The 6,425-nt window shown below is 41.7% G+C and overlaps 1 non-coding gene across 1 annotated transcript; it reads left to right on the top strand.

Annotated features, from left to right (window-relative positions):
* The first annotated feature begins 6,102 nt into the window (after nt 1–6,102).
* LOC130959016 (small nucleolar RNA R71) lies at nt 6,103–6,210 on the top strand. The gene has a single exon (XR_009078114.1). It is a non-coding gene; the product is annotated as a small nucleolar RNA R71 (small nucleolar RNA).
* The last annotated feature ends 215 nt before the right edge of the window (nt 6,211–6,425 follow it).

The following is a 6,425-nucleotide window of genomic DNA, read 5'->3' as shown; positions in this document are numbered from 1 at the left end:
GCTTTCTGAATGGAGCATCATAGGTATTTTCTATGATGGTCTCTCTGAACAATCCAAGATGTCTTTGGATAGCTCTGCTGGAGGATCTCTTCATCTGAAGAAGACGCCTACAGAAGCTCAAGAGCTAATTGAAATGGTTGCAAATAACCAATTCATGTACACTTCTGAAAGGAATCCTGTGAACAATGGGACCAGTCAGAAGGAAGGAGTTCTTGAGATTGATACTCTGAATGCCATTCTGGCTCAGAACAAGATATTGACTCAACAAGTCAATTTGATTTCTCAAAGTCTGTCTGGAATGCAAAATGCACCAAGCAGTACTAAGGATGCTTCATCTGAAGAAGAAGCTTATGATCCTGAGAACCCTTCAATGGAAGAGGTGAATTACCTAGGAGAACCCTATGGAAACACCTATAATTCTTCATGGAGAAATCACCCAAATTTCTCATGGAAGAATCAAGAGAGACCTCAACAAGGTTTCAATAACAATAATGGTAGAAGAAACAGGTTTAGCAATGGCAAGCCTTTTCCATCATCTTCTCAGCAACAGACAGAGAGTTCTAAGCAGAACACCTCTGACTTAGTGGTGCACGAAATTGTGATCATCAATGGCGCCATCAACATGGTACGCTCATTGCAATCTCAACTTTCTATCACAACTCCACACAACTAACCAGCAAGTGCACTGGGTCGTCCAAGTAATAAACCTTACGCGAGTAAGGGTCGATCCCACGGAGATTGTTGGTATGAAGCAAGCTATGGTCACCTTGTAAATCTTAGTCAGGTAGACTCAAATGGGTATAGATGATATATGAATAAAACATAAAGATAAAGATAGAGATACTTATGTATATCATTGGTGAGAGCTTCAGATAAGCGTATGAAGATGCCTTCCCTTCCGTCTCTCTGCTTTCCTACTGTCTTCATCCAATCCTTCTTACTCCTTTCCATGGCAAGCTTATGCAAGGGTTTCACCGTTGTCAGTGGCTACCTCCCATCCTCTCAGTGAAAATGTTCCTATGCTCTGTCACAGCATATGGCTAATCAGCTGTCGGTTCTCGGTCAGGCCGGAATAGAATCCAGCGATTCTTTTGCGTCTGTCACTAACGCGCCGCCTGCTAGGAGTTTGAAGCACGTCACAGTCATTCAATCATTGAATCCTACTCAGAATACCACAGACAAGGTTAGACCTTCCGGATTCTCTTGAATGCTGCCATCAGTTCTCGCCTATACCACGAAGATTCCGGTTAAAGAATCCAAGAGATAAACACTAGAGCCTTGTTGCTTGTAGAACAGAAGTGGTTGTCAGTCACTTTGTTCATAAGTGAGAATGATGATGAGTGTCACGGATCATCACATTCATCAAGTTGAAGGACAAGTGATATCTTGGAACAAGAACAAGCCAAATTGAATAGAAGAACAATAGTAATTGCATTAATACTCGAGGTACAGCAGAGCTCCACACCTTAATCTATGGTGTGTAGAAACTCCACCGTTGAAAATACATAAGAACAAGAGTGATCATTGGTTTCGGCCCCAGAGAGGGAACCAGAAGAACCAAGATCTGATCTAAGAACTAGATGTCCAAAGATTAAAATACAATAGTAAAAGGTCCTATATATAGAGAACTGGTAGCCTAGGGTGTACAGAGACGAGTAAATGACATAAAAATCCACTTCCGGGCCCACTTGGTGTGTGCTTGGGCTGAGCAATGAAGTATTTTCGTGTAGAGACTCTTCTTGGAGTTAAACGCCAGCTTTTATGCCAGTTTGGGCGTTTAACTCCCATTTTGGTGCCAGTTCCGGCGTTTAACGCTGGGAATTCTGAGGGTGACTTTGAACGCCGGTTTGGGCCATCAAATCTTGGGCAAAGTATGGATTATCATATATTGCTGGAAAGCCCAGGATGTCGACTTTCCAACGCCGTTGAGAGCGCGCCAATTGGGCTTCTGTAGCTCCAGAAAATCCACTTTGAGTGCAGGGAGGTCAGAATCCAACAGCATCTGCAGTCCTTTTCAGTCTCTGAATCAGATTTTTTGCTCAGGTCCCGCAATTTCAGCCAGAAAATACCTGAAATCACAGAAAAACACACAAACTCATAGTAAAATCCAGAAAAGTGAATTTTAACTAAAAACTAATAAAAATATACTAAAAACTAACTAGATCATACTAAAAACATACTAAAAACAATGCCAAAAAGCGTATAAATTATCCGCTCATCACAACACCAAACTTAAATTGTTGCTTGTCCTCAAGCAACTGAAAATCAAATAAGATAAAAAGAAGAGAATATACTATAGACTCCAAATTATCAATGAAACTTAGCTCCAAATTAGATGAGCGGGACTAGTAGCTTTTTGCCTCCGAACAGTTTTGGCATCTCACTCTATCCTTTGAAATTCAGAATGATTGGCTTCTTTAGGAACTCAGAATCCAGATAGTGTTATTGATTCTCCTAGTTAAGTATGATGATTCTCGAACACAGCTACTTATTGAGTCTTGGCCGTGGCCCAAAGCACTCTGTCTTCCAGTATTACCACCAGATACATACATGCCACAGACACATAATTGGGTGAACCTTTTCAGATTGTGACTCAGCTTTGCTAGAGTCCCCAATTAGAGGTGTCCAGGGTTCTTAAGCACACTCTTTTTGCCTTGGATCACAACTTTATTTCTTTTTTTTCTTTCCTTTTCTTTTTCTCCCTTTTTTTTCGTTTTTTTTTGTATTCACTGCTTTTTCTTGCTTCAAGAATCATTTTTATGATTTTTCAGATCCTCAGTAACATGTCTCCTTTTTCATCATTCTTTCAAGAGCCAACAATTTTAACATTCATGAACAACAAATTCAAAAGACATATGCACTGTTCAAGCATACATTCAGAAAACAAAAAGTATTGTCACCACATCAAACTAATTAAGCTAGTTTTAAAGATGAATTTGAAATCCTGTACTTCTTGTTCTTTTGTGATTAAAAACAGTTTTCATTTAAGAAAGGTGATGGATTCATAGGACATTCATAACTTTAAGGCATAGACACTAAGACACTAATGATCACAAGACACAAACATAGATAAACATAAGCATGAAAATTTCGAAAAACAGAAAAACAAAGAACAAGGAAATTAAAGAACGGGTCCACCTTAGTGATGGCGGCTTGTTCTTCCTCTTGAAGATCCTATGGAGTGCTTGAGCTCCTCAATGTCTCTTCCTTGTCTTTGTTGCTCCTCTCTCATGATTCTTTTATCTTCTCTAATTTCATGGAGGAGAATGGAGTGTTCTTGGTGCTCCACCCTTAGTTGTCCCATGTTGGAACTCAATTCTCCTAGGGAGGTGTTGATTTGCTCCCAATAGTTTTGTGGAGGAAAGTGCATCCCTTGAGGCATCTTAGGAACTTCATGAGGAGGAGGATCTCTTGTTTGCTCCATCCTTTTCTTAGTGATGGGCTTGAGGTCATGCCTTCTCAGTTGAACCGGCTTCCCTCTTGAATTTCTCTTCCATTGGGCGTCCTCTTGACAGATATCTATGAGGACTTGGTCCAACCTTTTGATCAAAGTTGACCCTTCTTCATGGCCACAACTTCATAGAAGCGGTCTTGATGCACCCTTGAGATGAATCTCTCCATCTCTCATGACTCGGAGGTAGAAGCTTTTGCCTTCCCTTTCCTCTTTCTAGAGGTTTCTCCGGCCTTGGATGCCATAAATGGTTATGGAAAAACAAAAAGCAATACTTTTACCACACCAAACTTAAAAGGTTTGCTCGTCCTCGAGCAAAAGAAGAAAGAAGAGAGTAGAAGAAGAAGAAATGAGGAAAAAGGGAATGGCTTTATGTTCGGCCAAAGAGGGGGAGAAGTGGTGTTTAGGTGGTGTGAAAATGAAGGAGTGAAGAAGGGTTTATGGGGAAGAGGTGTTGAGGTGATTGGTGAATGGGTGAAGAAGAAAGAGGGTGGTGGGGTTGGTGGGGATCCTGTGGGGTCTACAGATCCTGAGGTGTCAAGGAAAAGTCATCCCTGCACCAAGTGACAAGAAAATTTGGGTTTTGTGCCAAATCTGGCGTTAAACGCCGGGCTGGTGCCCATTTCTGGCGTTTAACGCCAGGTTCTTGCCCTTTCCTGGCGTTTAACGCCAGTCTGGTGCCCCTTTCTGGCGTTAAACGCCCAGAATGGTGCCAGACTGGGCGTTAAACGCCCAACTGCTAGCCTTACTGGCGTTTAAATGCCAGCAACATCTTTCTCCAGGGTGTGCTATTTTTCTTCCTATTTTTCATTCTGTTTTTGCTTTTTCAATTGTTTTTGTGACTTCTCATGATCATCAACCTACAAAAAACATAAAATAACAAAGAAAAATATAACATTGGGTTGCCTCCCAACAAGCGCTTCTTTAATGTCAGTAGCCTGACAGATGGCTCTCATGGAGCCTCATATTTTCTCAGAGCAATGTTGGAACCTCCCAACACCAAACTTAGAGTTTGAATGTGGGGGTTCAACACCAAACTTAGAGTTTGGTTGTGGCCTCCCAACACCAAACTTAGAGTTTGACTGTGGGGGCTCTGTTTGACTCTGAGTTGAGAGAAGCTCTTCATGCTTCCTCTCCATGGTGACAGAGGGATACCCTTGAGCCTTAAACACAAAGGATTCTTCATTCACTTGAATGATCAGTTCACCTCCATCAACATCAATCACAGCCTTTGCTGTGGCTAGGAAGGGTCTGCCAAGGATGATAGATTCATCCATGCACTTCCCAGTCTCTAGGACTATGAAATCAGCAGGGATGTAATGGTCTTCAATCTTCACCAAAACATCCTCTACAAGTCCATAAGCTTGTTTTCTTGAATTGTCTGCCATCTCTAGTGAGATTCTTGCAGCTTGCACCTCAAAGATCCCTAGCTTCTCCATTACAGAGAGAGGCATGAGGTTTACACTTGACCCTAAGTCACACAGAGCCTTCTTGAAGGTCATGGTGCCTATGGTACAAGGTATTGAAAACTTCCCAGGATCTTGTCTCTTTTGATGTAATTTCTGCCTAGACAAGTCATCCAGTTCTTTGGTGAGCAAAGGAGGTTCGTTCTCCCAAGTCTCATTTCCAAATAACTTGTCATTTAGCTTCATGATTGCTCCAAGGTATTTAGAAACTTGCTCTTCAGTGACATACTCATCCTCTTCAGAGGAGGAATACTCATCAGTGCTCATGAATGGCAGAAGTAAGTCCAATGGAATCTCTATGGTCTCATTTTGAGCCTTAGATTCCCATGGTTCCTCATAGGGGAACTCAGTGGAGGCTAGTGCACGCCCATTGAGGTCTTCCTCAGTGGCATTCACTTCCTCTCCTTCCTCTCCGAATTCGGCCATGTTTATGGCCTTGCACTCTCCTTTTGGATTTTCTTCTGTATTGCTTGGAAGAGTACTAGGAGGGAGTTCAGTAACTTTCTTGCTCAGCTGACCCACTTGTGCTTCCAAGTTTCTAATGGAGGACCTTGTTTCAGTCATGAAACTTTGAGTGGTTTTGATTAGATCAGAGACCATGGTTGCTAAGTCAGAGGGGTTCTGCTTAGAATTCTCTGTCTGTTGCTGAGAAGATGATGGAAAAGGCTTGCCATTGCTAAACCTGTTTCTTCCACCATTATTGTTATTGAAACCTTGTTGAGGTCTCTCTTGATTCTTCCATGAGGAATTTGGGTGATTTCTCCATGAAGAATTATAGGTGTTTCCATAGGGTTCTCATAGGTAATTCACCTCTTCCATTGAAGGGTTCTCAGGATCATAAGCTTCTTCTTCAGATGAAGCATCCTTAGTACTGCTTGGTGCATTTTGCATTCCAGACAGACTTTGAGAAATCAAATTGACTTGTTGAGTCAATATCTTGTTCTGAGCCAAAATGGCATTCAGAGTATCAATCTCAAGAACTCCTTTCTTCTGATTAGTCCCATTGTTCACAGGATTTCTTTCAGAAGTGTACATGAATTGGTTATTTGCAACCATTTCAATTAGCTCTTGAGCTTCTGTAGGCGTCTTCTTCAGATGAAGAGATCCTCCAGCAGAGCTATCCAAAGACATCTTGGATAGTTCAGAGAGACCATCATAGAAAATACCTATGATGCTCCACTCAGAAAGCATGTCAGAAGGACACTTTCTGATCAATTGTTTGTATCTTTCCCAAGCTTCATAGAGGGATTCTCCATCCTTTTGTCTGAAGGTTTGGACTTCCACTCTAAGCTTACTCAATTTTTGAGGTGGAAAGAACTTTGCCAAGAAGGCATTGACTAGCTTTTCCCATGAGTCCAGGCTTTCTTTAGGTTGCGAGTCCAACCATGTCCTAGCTCTGTCTCTTATAGCAAAAGGAAATAGCATAAGTCTGTAGACCTCAGGGTCAACCCCATTAGTCTTGACAGTGTCACAGATTTGCAAGAATTCAGCTAAGAACTGATGAGGAT

The sequence above is a fragment of the Arachis stenosperma genome, chromosome 10 (assembly GCF_014773155.1).
Source record: "Arachis stenosperma cultivar V10309 chromosome 10, arast.V10309.gnm1.PFL2, whole genome shotgun sequence".
NCBI lineage: Eukaryota > Viridiplantae > Streptophyta > Magnoliopsida > Fabales > Fabaceae > Arachis > Arachis stenosperma.
Note: the sequence above shows the minus strand (reverse complement) of the source record. Positions and strands in the feature narration are given on the sequence as shown.